This window comes from Cuculus canorus, chromosome 7 (genome assembly GCF_017976375.1).
Source record: "Cuculus canorus isolate bCucCan1 chromosome 7, bCucCan1.pri, whole genome shotgun sequence".
NCBI lineage: Eukaryota > Metazoa > Chordata > Aves > Cuculiformes > Cuculidae > Cuculus > Cuculus canorus.
This window is the reverse complement of record NC_071407.1, coordinates 25,882,754-25,903,014: the sequence shown is the minus strand read 5'-3', so window position 1 is coordinate 25,903,014 and position 20,261 is coordinate 25,882,754. Positions and strand designations below refer to the sequence as shown.

At 38.6% G+C, this 20,261-nt stretch overlaps 1 long non-coding RNA gene across 1 annotated transcript in view; it reads right to left on the bottom strand.

Annotated features, from left to right (window-relative positions):
• LOC128852721 (uncharacterized) overlaps nucleotides 1-19,747 on the bottom strand; it is a 75,230-nt gene extending 55,483 nt beyond the window's left edge. Inside the window, exon 1 of the long non-coding RNA XR_008450730.1 lies at nucleotides 19,644-19,747. This is a non-coding gene — a long non-coding RNA (uncharacterized LOC128852721). The remainder of the gene's footprint in view (nucleotides 1-19,643) is intronic.
• Between the last annotated feature and the right edge of the window lie 514 nt (nucleotides 19,748-20,261).

The following is a 20,261-nucleotide window of genomic DNA, read 5'->3' as shown; positions in this document are numbered from 1 at the left end:
AAAAAATTAACTCCATGAAAATAAAACCAAAATAATCAGTGTGATTAAGCAACATTTTTCTAACAATATTTGAAGTATCAGGGCTATTCTGTCTCACAGACTGATCTACTTACTACCTTTACTAAACACAACTGAGGAATTTTAACAATAACACATTGGCCCAGCAGTTAGATATTCTTTTTAAATGACAAGGAGAAACAGGAGTCTTCATAATTACCCTCCACAGAGTATTTGGAAAAAAAAAAGCCAAAATAGATGCTCTTTCAGTGCTTTCTTTACCCTTACCAATGGCAACACGAAATAAAACTCTTGCTATTCAGAATCAGAAAGAGTGTTTCATTTTATTGATTATCAAAAATTGTAATTGTATTCGTATTTTTTCTTTAAAACAAGAAGAATAATTTGTTCATGTGAGAATCTTCTTTTATGGGACAAAAATTTTAATGCTACACAAAAAATCTTGAGAATGTAAAACTGTCATGTTTCAAAACCCAAAATGCAAAAAGAAAAATAGGTTTAAGTTGGTTTTCTAACAGCTACCTTGGTGGGCTTACCCCATGGCATTTTAATTGTTGAAATTACTTCTGCTGACTTATTAATGTTCTTTGGAATGTGTAAACAAAACAAAAGAGATTTTTGAAACTTCAGGATATGTACTACTATTAAACTTTGTTTCTTCACAGTCTTCAAATGCATCTTTTCTTTTCAACTCAAGTTCCTATACATATGCATTTCCATTTCTTTTGAGTTTTAGGCACTGATACACACTGTGATCTAGTGATATGGGTAGTAATGAGACTTCTTCACAGGGCATTAAGCTTTGAAACCAGAGAGTTGGATACCCTGCACAAGCACAAAAAGATGAAACATCCTCCCAAAACCTTTGCTGAGGAAACGCTATTCAATTTTCCAGTCTTACTTTTTCAGACTTCATTTTTCCTAAGGCAAAATTCTATATACAGCTGTCTTGCAACAGAGAAACTTTGTCATTTGAAAAAAAAGTAGAAAAAGAAGAAAGTTTACGTAAATGCAAATATTTTCATTTCCCTTCCCACCCTGAAAAACACTTCTAGAAAAGAAAAGTGTTATGCTTAAACTTCTTGGGAAACAAGAATAAAGAAGCATCAGTTGTGCAACAAGTGTAAGCCCTTATTATTTCCTTAATTTCAGCATGCAGTAGCAGGGCTGAGACAGGTGTCTGGAAATGAGGAATTTCTCCCAGCTTGGGATAGGCTTCTTTATCAAACAAAAGCCTGAAGCTAAAGAAACAACCTTACCCATCAGAGAAATCCATTAGGATTGCCTCATCTGTATTTCATTGCCTGTTATCACCATTAAGGCAGAGAAGCTACACTGTGACACCTTAATCTTAGTGAGGGTGGAAAAGTTATAGACAGCAGCTGCACGGGAGCCAGCAGAGATTTTCCATCAAAAAACCCCACAAAACAAAAGGGGAAAAAAACCAGGAGTCCAAGCAGTTTTTTAAACTTGGGAGGTTTTTATGGAACAAACTGGAAAAGCAGGAAGTTCAGCAGCTTAGGGCAGAGCCAGGGCTTGCTAGGTTTGGAAAAGGTTGCCTAAGAAATTGTGACCAGTTTTACAGAGACTCTTCTTTAAAGCTGTTTTTCTGTTGATACAGTAGCACCCCAGGGATGCTTTATCATAGCAGGCTTCTGAGCCTCTCGAACCAATTCATATCTGATATAGTCATAAAGAAATCCTCTGGATTTTACTGAAGTGATGATACTTTGTGTAAACATACAATCATGTAGAGGCAGAGCAAAACCCTTTTATAGTGACTAAGCAACATAGGTGCATGAAATATGTTGTCAAGGAAATACTGTCTGCTAGAAATCACCAGAGCTGCAGATCTGATTAGAAGTCAGATAAAGTACATGAAGATGATCTGAGGGATGGAGCACCTCCCATATTAGAACAGGCTGAGAGAGTTGGGGTTGTTCAGCCTGGAGAAGAGAAGGCTCCAGAGAGACCTTGGAGCAGCTTCCAGTACCGAAAGGGGCTACAAGAAAGGTGGGCAGGGGCTCTTGATCAAGGAAGGCAGGGGAATGGTTTTAAGCTGAAAAAGGGGAGATTGAGGTGAGATCTTAGGAAGAAATGTTTTCCAGTGAGGGTGGTGAGGCACTGGCAAGGTGCCCAGAGAAGTCATTGCTGCCCCATCCCTGGAGGTGTTCAAGGCCAGGCTGGATGACACTTTGTGCAACCTGATCCAGTGGGAGGTGTCTCTGCCCATGGCAGAGGGTTTGGAACTGGATGACCTTTAAGGCCCTTTCGAACCCAAGCCATTCTATGACTCTATAAAATTTAGATTCCACGCATGAAATTCTGGAATCCAGCCAGATTTACCATTAGCTTCTCTCTTTCTCACCATCCTCTACAGATCTGACCCTTTCCCTTCTCCCCTTTCTTCTGACACCAATTTCTTTTTTTTTATATTTATTTGATTTACAGAAGAGTTTCACAAACCCATTTTAAAATATTAGACTTGCTTCTTAAACATTACTCTACTTTCTGGTAGTTTTTCAAGATGCTGTTTCCAAGTGTTCTAGTCGTATATCAAAATTTCAAGGGAGAGAAATGACAGATACAGGCGGAAGAATGTTTTCTTTCAGCAGATATTTAAAGTGACTGAGGAATGCAGGTGAAGACAGACAAGGCTGTCCGGGGAGGAGCTGACAAGCCTGCTTGCTGGAGAACATCTAGGGCTGGTAAAAGGGTGAGGGCCATGCCAATGCCAGCCAAACATAATCAAAGAAGATTTTTTTCTTCATTTAAATATTTCAAAGTAATGCTTTGCTGCTGCACTACTGTTACATCAACATACCCATGTAATCCTATTTTCCCCATGAGAGCCTGAAGCTCATAGTGATTTTCTGAACATTTGTTTAGTTTCTCAAGTGGGTTTTATCAACAACAACACGCCTGAACCATTGCCCATCCCCAACTAAACCAGTTTTGATCTGGATTCACTGCCTTTTAGTCACCGCATTTTTGGCGAGCCCTTAGAAACCCCACTGCGCAGAGCATGTGGAATACATCAAGACTCTCTGTTGACTCACACAGCTTCTCTCTCACAAGCAGGTTCCTTGGCCTAAGGTATGTCCTAGAAGTGAAATAAATCCTTTAACATGTCCCACACATTAAAAGAAAACCTTGGAGTTTATACCAAATCAACTTCATTGCCTTCCAACTCTTTCAGCAACTGATAAATAAGTAAAGAGCCAGAGAGTGACATCTGCTTATCCTAGGAACATGAAAAATACTCCAACATAAGAGCTAACTGGGAGTTTTTCAACTGAACTTCCTAATTATCTTAAGCTTTTTGTGAGAAATCATTGATTTGGAATAAAAATATAAAAATTGTTCCTGGGAGACTCTTCTCAGACCCCAGCTCCTGAGGGCTTGCACTGTAGTTTGCTGAGCTGCTTTCATATTCCAACTATTTCTCTAGCTGGAACTCCTAGACTTTACTAAGAAATGTGCAGACTTTATCCTGGGAAAGCAGCAGATTTGTTTGATACTCTGAAGGCATTTGGAAATACAAAACCTTCTTTTGACTCTAAACTGTTGTTCCACTTAGAAAACCTCAGAATATTTTGAGTAAACATTTTCTTTATGTGAGATTTCTTGCCATTTGAATGGTTTTATTTCCGCCATGAACCTATTAGTTCAGTAAGGGTAATCACAGTGTAAAATCAGAAATACCAAACCCCTCATTGGCCTTAAAATCCCTTATGTGAAATTATATCGAACTGAACAAAACACAGAAGTGCTTTAAGATCGGTCATGCTTAACTGAAGCGTTACGGAGGAATTGCACATCAAACAATTCTAAAAGTTTCATGTTTTACAAAACCAAGAAATCAAGAACACCTCCAAAATACCTACAACAGTGCAAAGCCTGGCTTGTAAATTTATAAAATCCTCCATCCAGAAATTAAATGTTTACCAAAGAGACATTGCTTTGTGACTGTGCCGAAAAGTACATGATTTACCTCACTCACGACTAAGGAGGAGATTTGCAAAACCAGATCCTGACAGTGTTTCTGATCTAGGGAAGTCAGTTTTGTTTGTTAAAAGTTCTATATTTTTGGATTGGCATAAAAAGCACTGTTGGACTTGAAGCTGTTTTAACGCAATCTCAGCTCGAGGCACAGAGTCAAGGCTTAACTTTCTGCAAATTCTCATGAGAAGGGGTTTTATGAGATAAACAGCCACTTGAAAATTTTTTCATCTGGAACACACACTCTCTGTTTTCCTTTACTTTTCATTCCACATAAATGTGGCTTTGTTTGTTTTGGTGCTACATATAATGCAAGTTTCCCACAGTTTGCTTTTTAATTTTATCAAGAACGTTAGCAGCCCAAGTGACAGAGAAGACAGCTCACACGCTCTCACTCTTTCTCTCAAAACCAAACAAGAAATGGAAAAATCCCACGAACTTGTGTTGTACCTAACTTAGTTTTTAAGACACCCTGAACTGCTCCTGCATCTGATACTTTAATGGAAAATTCAGATGATTTGCTTTCATTAGAATCTGCTGTTAAGGATTTACCTGACACAGTAGCTGGCAGAACTATGAAACCTATAGATAGATGAAAGCAGCATCCTCAAGAGAAGATACTCTCCTCATCGGACCCACAACAGTGTGTGTATGTGTAAGCACCTGTACGAGAGGCCACATATATCAGCCTTGCCTGAGAGTAGAAAACATATGCTTTTCTAATAGGAATGAATTAACTTCTGAGCTCATTCAGTCTTAGAGGCACGTCTCGAGATTTCTTTGCTGTGTTTTACAGACTCATCTTTTCATACCCATGTCAAGAAAAATTATCTTGAAAGGAGCTCTAACCACAAACGTTTAAAAAATATGTAGAAGTTCTCTGTTCCTTGCATGAATTCACTACCATCCAAACCAAATACTGTTACACAGTTATCTCCCATTATGGCCAAAGCCAGGAAGCAGCCAGCAGTGCCACAGCAACTTCTCACAAAAACAGTGAAGAAAAGGAGGTCCATCCACAAGGAGCTGCAGAAGCAGTGTGCTTGCAAACCATGCTACACACATAGATCTATTCAGATGAGGAAAACTTGAGCATAGTTGTGGCTTTTTATTTAGAAAATTATCTATTTCTCTATAGGCTATAAGGAAACATGAAGAAAAAAAAAAGAGAGCAAGCTCAGTTTTTCAAACAGGAAAAAGAAATGGCCAGACATAAATTAAAATCTGTATTGCTGTCCATTTCCCACCAAAGGAACCTTCCCTGAGAATTCCCTTTAATATCAATGTAGGTATTAAAATTCACATTGTTCTTTTCGTATACAGCATGTTTTCCTTTGCAATTTTCTTCAAGAGAGTCACCGAGACAATTATTTAATTACATAATCAAGAACTTTAAAATCATAAAGGCTCTATTCGTAGAAGCAATCTCCAATCTTTTGTCATAACATATAGCTATTTAATTAGAAGCAGCTATTTTGCTATCAAGTAATCAACTGCATTTTAATCTGTTGCATCATTGGCTTGCACTGTTTAATAAAATCCCCCATCCCTCAGATCAGCTAGTCATGGACATCAAATGAGGAATCGGAGCATCAAAACTTAATCCATCCGTATAATCAGTAAAGCTAGAAATGCTATTAACACAATAGTAGGCAGAAAGTAAAATGTACAGACATAACTGCATTATAGTCACTCATTTGAAGAAATTCCATTTATTCAAACAGAATCAAAAAAGGGTCATAATCTTCAATGCACGAAATTTCCATTTTCAGCAGTTAAGCTGTTTGCAAAAAAAATTAGGTTTTAACATCCCTAAAATTTTGAACATTTACCAGATAAAGGACTTACCCTAATATTTATTCATATAAGACCAATCCAATTAAACTTTAAGTACAATCCAATTTGCTGCAATATGATTGATTGGAACTATGAAGTGCTGAAAAAGATGCACAGCAGGATGGCAGAAAAGAAATGGGCACAATCTTTACTACAATGTTTAGCAAAACAAAACCAAGTCCGGTTTCCCCTCCATATCTATCCCAAGTATTGGCTGTCTTAATAAAAACAACACACTACAAACACCTCCGTCTTCAAGTCAGGTTCATCAATATGCACCAGTATATTACCCTATAAATCCAGCAAGCACAGAAAGCATCATCAAATTGCAGTACATTGCAAGGCGAGTAATTGAATGTATACTAGGAGATTTGTTTTGTTCTAATATATCCTGGTAATGGGACAGAAAAGAGTCAAATAAAGGCAGGTTAGAATAGAATGATCTTTGCATTCAGAGATAAGGTCCCCGGGTCTTTTATATTCACACAGTGTAAGTCGTCTTCAGTTCTGCCAGCAGATAATGCTGCTCTATGGTGAAGATGGTACAATTGTCAGCCACAAATCACCTAACCTGAAGAAAAGTGATCTTTTCAGTTTACAAATAATCAGTAACAGGCTTATGCAACAGTGCAGGATGACGGCAATTATCACAAAACAATTAGATTACACTAGATCAGAATCCAAGGCAGGTGTAAAGCTTCTGAAAAACAAAGCACTGTTCTAAGTTTTGGCTCTCCAACAGAGCTGCCCTGGGTGCACACCTTGCAGTTCCTATGGCCTTCTATTTTGCTGCCAGTAAACTGCCACAGCATTACTAAGCACACAATTTGAAGACGTTACAGTTCTATGAAGTAGACTTTGTATTGAAACATTGTTAACAGCTGAACTGGTAAATCATGATCACCTACGCCGCTGTATTTCATCTTACTCAAGGTGTATTTATACAGAGCTGACAGTCATATATTTTTAAGAACCACTAGGGTGTATGATAATAGAGTGAGAAGACAACCACACTAGCTGATTCACAGGTATTCAGGATCCTCCTCTTTCCCAGGTGCATATTTTCTACCACAATGCTCGCACCTATTGATTACAAAAATCTTCCACTGTTCATCAGGTCATAGAGAAAAGCCTTTTCCAAGAAGTATTTATGGCAAACCATAAAAAAAAAAAACAACCCAAACCCTATTCTCCTTTTAAGAGTAAGGCTTCTGCAGCTGCACAGCTGCTGAAATACCCGCTTGCTGCTACTGCTCCAAACCCAGCCTATGTTTTTGTTTTTTTTTCCTCTTAATTGCCATAGGATCCACAACAATTTTCAAATTGAAGTCATCAGGCCTTTTCCCATCTTTTCTCCATAGTAATTCACAAACATAAGAAGCGACTTAAATAGAGAGGAGACAAAATCCCTAAAAGCGATTTGTTGTTTTGCCCTCTCAGTTTAATACTAGAGTATTTTACTGGATCCCTACACAAACACATTCATTTCTGCATTTCAGGGAGGAAATAATGACTGGAAATATATTTTTCCTCCACACTTTGATTAAAAGGATACAGAAACAACATTGCACTTATTCTACTGACTAATTGGCCTATACTTGATACCTCCCATGCACAGACTCAAGAAATACATAGCATGGAGACTTCATTGGTACGTGTTCAACATGTTCACTTTATTCAATAGTGATGAAGGCCAAGGTGAGTTACTCAGGTTTCCCCAGAGAAGAACCAGTAAACTCTCTATAATGCTCCATACTGATAACCCGCATTCAGTTTATACTGCATACTTTGCAGAAAGAAATTCAGAAATCATAGAATCATGGAGTGGTTTGGGTTGGAAAGGACATTAAAGATCATGCAGTTCCAACCGCCTTACCATGGGCAGGGACACCTCCCACTGGAGCAGCTTGTTCAAAGCCTCATCCAGCCTGGCGTCGTCCATCCAGGAATAGGACATCCACAATTTCTCTGGGAAACCTGTACCAGTGCCTCACCACCCTCACAGGCAAACATTTCCTCCTAATACCCAGTCTAAATCTCCCTCTTTCAGCTTTAACCATTCTGTCTCATCCTGTCCCTGCACTCCCTGATAAAGACCCCCTCCCCAGCTTTCCTGGAGGCCCCAGAATATTTTTCTTGTTCTTTCTTCCATAGATAAAGGTGCTGTATTCCTCTAAGCCAGATGGTACAGAGCTCTGAGGAAATGATAAATCCTACAGAAATCTTTAAAAATTTGGTGTACCAAAAGTGTAACAAGTTCTTAACCCTGTTGCCATAATCCCTTTCAATACTTATAATATGAATGACATCATCTTTGGGGTAGAATTTCAATTTTTAAAATTAAGGCCTCCCAATGTCTTCAAATATAACAGAAAAGCATCATCATCTGCCTAATACAAGTCATTTGACTTATGATATATGTTGTATGCTATTATATTTTAAAATATTGGATTCTTGAAAATATGTTTGCTTTTTGTTACAATGTTTACAGCCTTATTGAACTACCAGGCCTCATCCTATTTTACTGTAGCTGTCTGCAACTGCTCAGAAAGAGACATAAAGCAATGAAAATCTGGTACATAAAGTGTTCTACTTGTGACTGAAGGGATGTCATTTAATTACTAGGAATATAAGGGAATTATGATTAAATTAGGACATTCTTTAGGGAGGGAATATCATATCACAGAGGAGATCATGGTTTTACATCATAATATATCAGGATCTGTTCCATCATTTTGAATTAAAATTGATAGGCTTTTTATTAACTCCTATGTATCTCATAGCTCCAAGAGTTATTGCTAGTGCAGCAATGTAGAAGTTTTATTAAAAGTGAAAGTGTGTGAATGTTATAAATCTGATTTTGATTTCTGAAACATAATTAACTCATTCCCCTGTTCAAAAAATTATCAGAGAACTGCACATAAAGAGATTATACTGATAAGAAAACAGAATCTTCTTTGATACCCTACCAACATACACAGTAGTTTCACATGTTTCAGTCAGCAACAGACTCTTTGCTTTGAGTTTTTTTTCATAACATTCCTTTACACACTTTTAGTATTCTTAAAGGAGGGGGTGACAGGGACAACACCCTCCACAAGATGATACCCAACTTCTTCCTTGCAAAATCAAAATGGAAAGATAAGCCACTGTTATTCCATGTCTGACTTCATTAGTCCAATTTTTTTTCTCCTTCCTAAGCGATTAGAAACCTGATCTGTTGATGAGAAAACATTTTACTGCATAGTTATTTGTTTTTGCCTACATCCTTGGGCTCAGTTTCTCCAGTGTCATAGTAGTGTAGTTTAAGTTTTGTATTTCAGAAGAAAAAAATGCAATGAACATATAGAAATCTGGACAGGTAATGATTTCTCCTTAATATGCTGGCTATCTTTACAGTAATGTAACTCTTTAGCAACAAACACTGATATTACACTTAGTAAAAGTGTGCTAAGATGTAAGATGATTTAAGACCAACATGCGAACACAAACACTTCTTGCTAGTAATCATTCAACCTTTTAATGTCTTGCATTTTCACATTGGTAGCTCAGTAGTGCAGTGAGAACAGCTGCAGGCAACTAGCATTTGAAATCATCCCAGATATCTTTCCTACACTGCAACAAAAACACACTCAAAAAGGGCTGCAGGCTCCTTTTATTAAAATACTCCAGTTTCTCATTGATCTAACATTTTAGATCATTTGAGTAACAAAACCATGACATACCATAATATTAGTTAAACAAACATCACAACAGGTTTATGACTTTTCCTCCAGTTTGAAGAAAAATGCTCACAGCAAAACTAGCTTTCAACACTATCTTTCACTTTTAAATGTTAACCACAAAAAGACAGATATTTCCACTAACACTGAAAGACTCTTTGCAGTGTGATTTCAATAGCTATAGGTGCAAAACATCAGCTGCTGAAGACAGTACCTCAACCTAACACTCTAAACTCAGTCCAGACTCCGTGCCTTTCAAAGGGGAGCTCATTTAGTATAAAAAGATATGGGACATCTGTTTTGAGAAACCAGTTTGGGATTCTGCAAAGGACAAAGAACATGCAGCAACAAGAAGAAAACAGAGGACCACAAAGATGATCAGAGTGCTGGATCACCTCCTACGTGAGGGCAGGCTGAGAGGATTGGGGTTGTTCAGGCTAGAGAAGAGAAGCCTCCAGAGAGACCTTAGAGCAGCTTCGAGTACTTAAAGGGTCTATAGGAGGTTGGGAAGGGGCTCTTTAACAGGGAGTGCAGGGATAGGATGAGGGGGAATGGTTTTAAACTGAAAGATGGGAGATTGAGGAGAAATATTAGGAAGACCTTTTTTCCTGTGAGGGTGGTGAGGCACTGGCACAGGTTGCCCAGAGAAGTCATTGCTGCCCCATCCCTAGAGGTGTTCAAGGCCTGCTCGGATGGGGCTTTGAGCAACCTGATCCAGTGGGAAATGTCCTTGTCCATGGCAGGGAATGGGTCTTTAAATCCCTTCTAATCGAGACCATTCTATGATTCTATAATTTTATGATTCTGAAAACTTTTTTCCTTTAAAATGTTCTTTTATTAGACACACAAGATGAAAGCAGACATGTTCACCAAATATTTTTTAAATTCTTGACCTTGGTTCTAGAAGGACTCAGTACCATTAAAATTTTTCCTCAGTACCAATCCAAACTAAACTCTTGGTAGTGCAAAGAATGGGTTAAGGCCTGGTGAATCTTCAGTGTAGAGGTGAAGTTAACATCTCTGTCAATTAGCTCCACTGAAGTTCTCTCTGCTGATCTTAATCATAACTCAGGCATAGTAAGACTACTTTGCAACAGGACTCCTAAAACAAAAAGTAGGCATCCACACTTGTTCTTCCTTCCAGCCTCGGTAGAACTGGATTAACAACTCTGCACACAGAAAGAGGGATGTCCTCTGCCAACACTTTAGCAGGTAATTGGTCCAATTACCAGTAAAAGCAATTGTCTGTTGGCAGGACTTTACATAGCAGAAGACATACATGGCTTTGCAAAGTCCCAGAGTGCCATACAGAAAACCACAAAACTCAGTCCCACTTGAATGCTAGCGTCCATCTCAAACCTCAGCAACATAAATATGACAATGTAGGAAGCGTAGTGTCATTGCTATTGCATATTGTTCTTGAATAAAGAAATATTAGATTTCCAAAACCAGAAAGCTTACATCTTTCATGAAATAGAACAAAAATAAAAAAGACGATTTTTTTTTTTTTAATTGATTTGGCCTACAGTACAGTATTTTCCAAGGTCTCCAATTCTTTTTGGAACATCATGCATCCTAAAGCATATTTACCCTGTAACCTGATACGTGCCCTCAAGTTAAGGAATCAGAAAAAGCATTTAATCTAAAATAATGCATTCTTCTCAGCCAATGTTTCCCCATCGAATTGTACAATGTCTGACTTTCGTGTGACTCACACACACAGCACTCTGCAGTCTGTGTTTTACTGTCACTACTAAGACAGTTTCAGGACTGCAATGCATCTCTCCAGCCTTGGATGAAACCATGCTAAGAAAAGGAAAGTGAATCATTCTCTACTGTTACACACTAGTAACTCACTAGTCAATGGCCCAGAGAATGCTATCTCCAAAGAAAATGTCTTTTTTTTTCCAAACACAGTAGGTTAGAAATAAAAATGTTCCTGTGTTATAGAATTGCTTTCTTCAGGGTGGAGAGATATTGACTAAAACATCCCTTACACTTCTCATGCAGATTATTTGATTCAGAGCATTTCCTGCTCCAAGCGCCAGCTTTTGATATTGCAAAACATTGTTTCACTCAGACTCCACTATAGTGTAGGAAACTGAACTGATTTGAGACATTAAGCCATAAAAAATCTGAAAGGAAAGATCTGAGTAATGTAAAATACTGATTTAAATTGTACAGTTTTCACAGTGTAGGCAAATACTAGCTAACAGAGACCGCTTAACAGGAGACTAACAAAAGCCTTTATGAATCAGCTATTTTTTATTAATACCAATGGTGGATCACAAAGGGCTTTGACACCTAAAAACCTCTGTATTCTGCCTCCATCTCATGATGAGAAAGAAATCCTACTTTAAAATTATTTTAAAGTAACATTATTTTAAAATCCTATATGTTTCACTATATCTGTCCAGACGCTGGTTCTGCAGCACCTTTAAAAAGGTTTTCAAAGCTAGTAGTTTCCCACTGGTTTAATAGAATTCATCATCAGAAACCATAAACTCTTCCCTCTTTATAAATTATTCTGATAACAGCTGTGCTGAGAGAGAAAAAGCACAAGTTTTTAAGTTATGGAACAACAGAGGAAGAGGAACTGAAGATGAGCATTAGTTTTGTCTTGTCATTTGTGGCTGAGAGGTTTATGCAGCAATTAGCAGTAACGTGGCTGCATTAGTGTTGATCCATGAGTTATCTGGGGAGTTCAAGGTTTCTTTCCATCAAGTTCTTGCACGCTTACCTAAAAGAAAATTTAATTTCATACTGAAGGACAAACACAGTGGCAGCTGTTTAATTTAAAACCTTCACATTTCCCTCACCTACCAACCTATAGCTTTGTGCATGGTAAAATAAAGAGATGAATGGCTTCTTAATTAAAAGGGAATTTAGGACAGAGCAGATATAATCTCTGCACATGGAAATAAGGGAGACTGTTCTGAACCATGTCACCTGAGGACTGTAAATCCATACGGCTTTTGCGTTACTGAAAATTCTCAGCTGAGGTACTGCTGCCCTCACTTTCCGCAAGCAAAATTAGGGAGTAACAACTGTCTTCTATAAAGGTGATATAGACAATAATCATTAACAAATAAATGACAATGGACAATGCAGCAATAAACTCACCAAAGGTGGAAGCTCAAACTTGTGTGTTTTGTTTGAGAAGTAGAGATATCTGAGAAATACTTTGAAATAAATTTGCAAAGTCATCGCATATAAGAAAGGCAGCAGACTACTCCTTTAGATCCAATGCCTAAGCTGAGTAGAAAACCCCCACACCCTAGAGCATAACCTCATTTGTAGTAAAATAACACAGCTAGCAGGGCACTGACACAGATCTAACATAATTTAAATTTTTGCTCATTGAGGATTCCAAACCCTCAAAACTCAGCCCCTCATATCCATTACATTATCACCAGTGCTCTATGCAGCATTCACAGCACCAAATATGCATCTGTAATTCAATTCCAAAATTTCTTTCCACCCACAGACGACTTCTGCAAGACCGGCAGGAGTGTGCAAGGCTTTCTTGAGTCTAGGGGCCTTTTGAAAGAGCTGTCAATCAGCTGAGGGCACAGAACTGGTCTAAATGAATGCTGAGAGGACCCTGCTTGGGTTGACTGCTCTGGCACAAAGGATCTGTCCCCGACTGGGAAGGAAACATGTCCTTATCTGCACAGTTTCTAAACTTATACAAACAATCAATGTCTACCTGCAGTATTAAGAGTCCACGTGTCTCTTTTTCTTCCCCAGCTACTGAGTATCCAAGGGAAGCATTGAGATGGCAAACTGAAGACCATGGGTGCTACAGAGAACGCAGCAGTTCGAGCACATCCAAGTCTCCCTGCCTCTGGACCAGGAAAGCAGACCACGAAGTCTCTCACTCCACTCAGGACTTAGTGGAAAACAAATCTGCTTCACAGAGAGCAACGACTTCTCTTTTTAAGTAATGACAGTGTGCTTACAACAAGGGTTGTGTTTGACCTCGTGGTTTTAAATTACTATGATTTATCTTTGGAAAATAGCACTGTAATGTTTACCAAGAGCTGCAAAAAAATATAACTAAATTTTGAAATTAAATTCAACTAACTTTTTGGATTTTTTTTTTCAGTATTTTCCTTGTATAATAATTAAAGCAAAGCAGAAAACTGCTTGCGTCTTGAAGCAAACTGCTGCGGGGGAGGAAGAGAAGAGGAAGTCATGTAAACACTCTTTAAATGTTAATTCCAGAGTTTAATTGTAGCTCACTGCAAGCCTATTAAACCCTGACTAAGTGCACCTGACAGACTGACAACAGCATAATGCTAATGCATGCCAGGAAAGAGCAGTAATTAGCTTCTTTAAAAGGGTGAGATTTGGGAGAAACTGCTAACAGAACAAAAGAAAATGGAGGGAGGGAGGGAGAAGGAAAAGAATGATAACTTTTTTTCCGTTATACCTTTTTTACATCTCATGTAAATCTCTCTGCAGAATTCAGGAGACTATCAGGACTGTGCTAAGAAAACTTTTGAAATGGCAAAAAAAAAAATCCCAAGACTACAACGAAGAAAACAATGGCTGTTTAGTTTTTATGTCTTTATTTTCTGGGTGAATGGTGTGAACAAACTGAGGTAACCTCAAAGCTGATGGTAGGAAAGGAAAAAGAAAGTGGCTTGCTAGTCTGATATTTCTGCCAACTCTATGGAACAGGAAACTTACTTAGTAAATAATCTCATACAGTATAGTCTGTCTGTCTGTCTTCCCTGCATACATCAACAGACAAAACTTCTCCAAGCAGAATGCGAGGAAAACAGAATTGGCTCATGTCTGTCAATACATATCTCATAATAGGTCATCTCCTCTCTCAATAGTTGCATTACATTTGACATCCAAGGTAAAAGCCAACATTGTGCTTTACAGTATAAGCTGATTTGTTTAATTCATAGGATCGCAGTATGTTCTGAGTTGGAATCAATGATCCTTGTGGTTCCCTTCCAACTCCTATCCTTGCATAGGACAACCTCAATACCCACACCATGTGTCTGAGGGCGTTGGCCAAATGCTGCTAGAATATTGTCAGGCTTGGTGCCATGACTGCTTCCCTGGGGAGCTGTTCCAGTGCTCCACCACCCTCTGGGTGAAGAATCTTTCCCTAAAATCCAACCTAATCCTCTCCAGCACATCTTCCTGCCATTCCCTTGGGTTGTACAATTGGTCGCCAGAAAAAAAGCGATCAGTGCATGTTTCAGATCACTTCTCCAAGACTATGATCCTGAGGTTGAGAGTACCAGGAATTTTGGGGAGTTAAGTATAGCCTTTTAAAACTGTAATGAAATATTTCACATTTACCTGTACATCACATCTGGCCTACTGTAACACTGAAAATATGGCAAATTTCAGAAGGAGTCTAAGCTAACATTGTTAGCTTAAATCATAAGTTTTACTAACATTTCTTACTCTCTTTTTATTCCAAAGTAGGAACAGAGAGTTTCATGTTACATATCTGTTATTTCTTTCAGACTGCATTTTGCAACCTTGTCCTTAATAGATAAATTCTCGGGCATTCTAGCAATAATTGACAAATAACAATCCTACAAAAATCCACAACACTTTCTAGGCTCCAAATACAGTAAGATCTCTTGATGCTAAGCCTGTTTAGGGTCACCATTCTTTCCCAAAGCAGCATGGCAGTGGTCTAACAAATGCATTGCTCTATATTGACAAAACGCTGTGACAGAAAAATGTGGCAGTGAATGAATTAAAAAAAGTTAACACACTGAGACCATACTTAGAAAACTGAGATCTATGAGAACATCACTTCTCTTCCACTTCCAACAAACATTTAATTAAGATCCAGAAGCCCATTTGTGAAAAGTAGTTCCAGTATCTTGAATCACAGTGGACTGATTTCAAACTGTAAGAATATTTTCATACATCTGCTTCTTTATTTAGCTACCTTTGCAGTATAAGCTCAAGCAAAACTTAAACTAAAGAAATTAGACTTCATAACCATTTCTACTTTTATTAAGCTTGTTCCTAATTCCTGCACATAACACAGCAAACTGCCTACTGTACAATGGTTTTTCAAGTTACAGACCACTGTTGGTTCCCAAGCCCCGAGGTTCAGAAGCAAAATGATAGCAATTAGCTCCCATTTCTTTGGAAGAGCATTTTGTGCACCTGGTGGGAGACCTGTCTCTTAAATGGCTGCCCCAGGAAAGGCAGAGAGTCCAAGAATTAAAGTGCCTCTGTAGCAATAACCGCGCAAGCTGTTCCATTGGCTTCACGCTTGCTCTTTGTTAGAAACGACCTTGCAAAGGTAGAGGAGGCAACAGGAGAATCCAAAGGAAGAAAAAATAGTAAGGAAACAATTAAAGAGCAAAAGTTCTAGGAGAGGGGACCCTGAAGGTTTTTAGCAATTCCTACTCTATCTGGTTTTATTTTAGTTTACTGTAGGGTCCAAAATTCCACATTGCAATATCAGTTTCTGAATTTGTCATTTCCTATATCGTTGGATAATACATTTGGAATCTTATGTGACCTTTTTTGTGGATCCATGCACCTCTCACTTAGTCTGGCAGTAAAGCGTAGCTGTATGCAGGAACCTAGAAGACTTCAGCCATTTTTGTTGTTATAAAGAAATTTCCTCTGCAACGGATCATTTTACTGTTAGACTCAGTTTGTCTTTAATGATGCACTGAAAATTGGATGCATTTGTTCACAGCTGCCTCTGTCCTTGAGTCTGGATCCCTTCCATCACCTCCGAATCCTTGCAGGGGGCTGTGGTAATTCGTTTGATTACGCCAACTTCCTCACTGCGTTACCGTGTGTCTGTGTTAGAGCAGTCGCTCGGCAGACTCGTGGCTTCTCTCTCACCTTTTCCAGTTACCATCTGAGCCATGTGGCAAATGGGCAAGTAGTGAGAGATTTAGCATCAGGAGAACCTCACAGTACCCAGTGCTCTTTGTTTTACCTCACTTTCCTAACAAAACTTTGTGCATGGGGGAACTGAAAGTCTCTGACTTGGAACAGGCAGAGAAATTCCACATGGGGTGGCAAGGCTGCCCACTGCTCCTTTCGTTCCTTGCTGTTATTCCACAGCATTATTACCATAATCCTCTCCAGACAGCAGCAGTCAGCACTGTATCCAAAGTCCCAGTAACCAGCTTCTATTTATCACAGCTAAAGGGTCTCTTCGATGGGGCATCTAATACATCCAAATGACATCTTTTGCAGTAACTTACAGATCACCGTGACAGAAACAGCCATCTTGTTACGTTTGAAAAGACAACTCCTGATCGCATCAGCTGACTTTCACCCACCATGTGCTGTACTCACACTCAAAGCACCAAGCTGAGAAGTCTCACAATCTCTCATTTTCTATTTTACTTTCAAATTACACCTGGGAGGACAGCCAGGAAAATCTTGCCAGATCACTAGAACTGTACAGGAATAGCACTGAGGATTACTGAGAGTCTCCAAAACGTGTCTAAGGACAACATGTTACAGTTTTCTGAGGCCGTAGAACTTAAGAGGCTTCATCTTTTTTTCTCTTCCTCTTGAGGAATTCTCCCACTTCCTTTTAAATAAGCAGATCTCTTTAAATAACCTCACTCCTAGCCTTAATTTTGCAATGAGACAAAATCTCTTACCAGGCTTTCTTATGTACAGCAGCTATTTATTCAAGATGAGAGAAGACTACTATAAATAAATAATAAAAAAAAAAAAACCACAAAAAGGAACTAATCAGAAAGTAAAGATTATTCTTCTTTTTAAGCATGAGTTTTGATTTCTGATATAGAAAAGTATGACACCGTCTGGAGACAACAGATAAGATGGTTGATAAGAACATATTCAGCTTTGGGGAGGATGTCTTCTAGAATGCTTTAACAAGCTCTGCCTTTCTTTTAATATCTTTATAATGCTCCGGTGGAATTTGCAGACAATACTAAAGCAGAAATAGTCATGAATATCTGTCATGAGCTGAGAAATGTTAATGACAGTCGGAGACATTAGCGGGCAGAGAATGTCAGCATGAGTTTCAGTTTAGAAAAATGCATACGAAAACATCTAAGGAGATAGAAATCAACATGTGGAAGAAATCTAGGCAATACTAACAACAGAAGTGTGGGCGATAGATACTCCCACATTGCAGCAACAGCAAAAACAACACAGGCTTAATCCAGTTGTAGACTGAAATCCATGAAGACAGTGCATCATAGAGTGCAGAAATTATATTTGCCTGAACTTTGGACAGATTTTTAGTGTGAGCACACTATAAAAAATGAATTCAGCATAGGCCAGTGTTAGCTGTACGACTGACAAATTGCAGTGAGTTCAGAAATGACCAGCAGCACAGATTAGAGCATGGAAGAACTGGTTTATGATGGAAAAATTATATAATTAAATATTCACTAACCTGGCTAGCTGAAAATGGAGACAGGATGGGAAGACAACAGCCTGCTAATACCTGATACGGTATTAACAATGAAAACAGATATATTACATATGTGCATGTCTGCAATAGACTGGTATATGGGACGGAATCCTCGTACAAGTTTTAAATTTGCAGCCCCCTGGCTATTACTCAGTGGGAGAAGAAGAGAAACACTGTAAAATGAATGGCCTTGCAGGAAGAACAACACAACTGCCAGTGTATGGAAAGTTTAAAACTAGTCTGGAGAAAACTGTGGCAACAAGGCATCCTACAGTGGCACCGATATATTTAGGGACCTTTGCTAATTTGTAGTGAGCTGTGGAGACAGTGCTGTGATATGCCAATTACTATGATACAATATGGTTCTACGGATCATATGGGACATGCATTTGCTTAAAAATGGCTATTCACAGTAGCTTTAATGTGCAGTGATGATTCCAGAGTCATGGAAGTCCTCAGAAGAATAAATCAGTTTGCCTGCTCAGAGATGAGTATAATAAACACTGCTGAAATTACACCAGTCGAACTATTATTTGTTCTAACCTGCATCCTACAAATTCAAATTTCCTTAAGCTATAAGCTGACAATACTGCTTTGAAACATGAAAAAAAACCAGACAACTTTGTAATTTGCTCTCTACAATGGAATAACCCAATGTGAATGCATGAAAAATAGATGCATTAGCACCACTTGGGTTAGAGCAAGCCCTGATATCAATAAAGCCTGAGGAATGAAAGGATTGAGAGCAGTCCTGCTGGGAAGGACTTCGGGGTACTGGTGAATGAAAAGCTGGACACAAGACAGCAATGCACACTTGCAGCCCAAAGGCAAGCAATCTTCTAGGCTGCGTCTAAAAACCTGTGACCAGCAGGCTGAGGGAGGTGATTCTGCCCCTCTGCTCTGCTCTGGTGAGACCCTACCTGGAGTCCTGCGTTCAGTTCCAGGAAGTACCAATGTTATCTTCTCAAAGATGAGAGATTTCTTTTTCTTATAAGAGTTATTAAAAACCTTGCACTACTCCAATAATTCTCATAATGTTAGCAATTGCAAGTAACAAGTCCTCTTAATGAGGTATAAAGTATTTCTGATGATCTTGCTCACCATATATGGGATAAATAATGTCCCAGGTTATAATTTCCACTTTTAAAAGGCTCCCCACAGACATATTCCTTGGCCATCTGTTCTCTGGACCAGTGTAAATGGATGTCCACACCATGCCCTACCTGCTGGGGTGAGGCAGACAGCTATCTTTGGCTTCATGGCACTGTGCTTGCCTCCCGAGAGAGGCATTTTTCCAGGAATTAATGACTGAGAACTACCACAGAACAATATAAAATTATGAACACTGCAGAGAAAGTGAGCGGGAAATGAATATCTACTATTTTTCATCATGCAAGATACGTAGGCAAATCAGTGTTGTTACAAGGCAGGTGGCTAACACAAGCAGAACAAAGAATATTTTGAAGTTCCTTATTCAGATAGTACCAAGACTCATAAAGTATAAATTTATCCAAAATGGAAGGAAAGAAATTAATGGGAAAAACATCCAGCAGTTCTCATAAAAACAATTCACATGCAGCCTGTGATCTGAGATGCCCCTAAACTACTTCCCAGAAGCAAGAAAAATATGCTAATGGAAGGTTTTTCTGTACCTGTGATGTTTCTTATTTCCATAGGTTGCAGTCACAAGCAGGATGCTGAGCCAGGAGAACTTTTCAACAAATACAGTATCCCAGGTCTTATGTTATTTCTTGTTGCTGAATTCTGTACTTCAAAATGAAATGTATTGATTTATTAATAATTGGCTTAAAGAAAACTTCACTATTGCTCCCGTAGCTCTGAAACCCCCCCACCTTTATCCTTAAGAGATAAATTTTTTTTAGTGTACAAATAAAAGCCTCTATATTAACAAACAGACCTACTCTCTTCAGCCTATTTTTAAGCAGCTTCACTAACAGTATTTCACTGATGTCCTCTCTTTGCAACTGCTTCATCTATGAGCTATTAACTTACTGAGTCACTCAGGACCACATTAACTACACCTCCCACACCTGAACTCACATCTGAATCCAATTCAGAACTACATTGCTATTTCCAGACCTCCTCTACCTCTTGATGCTTCCTCTCAGATTTTGACTGCATCTGCATTGTTCTCCTTCAATGCACCATCTTTCTCCTTTATCATCCTCTGAACCCTTTTCCTGCTTAAGAATTTGTCTTTTGTTTACATTACATTGAAATCATCCCTTTCCCAAGTTCAGTCACCTCCT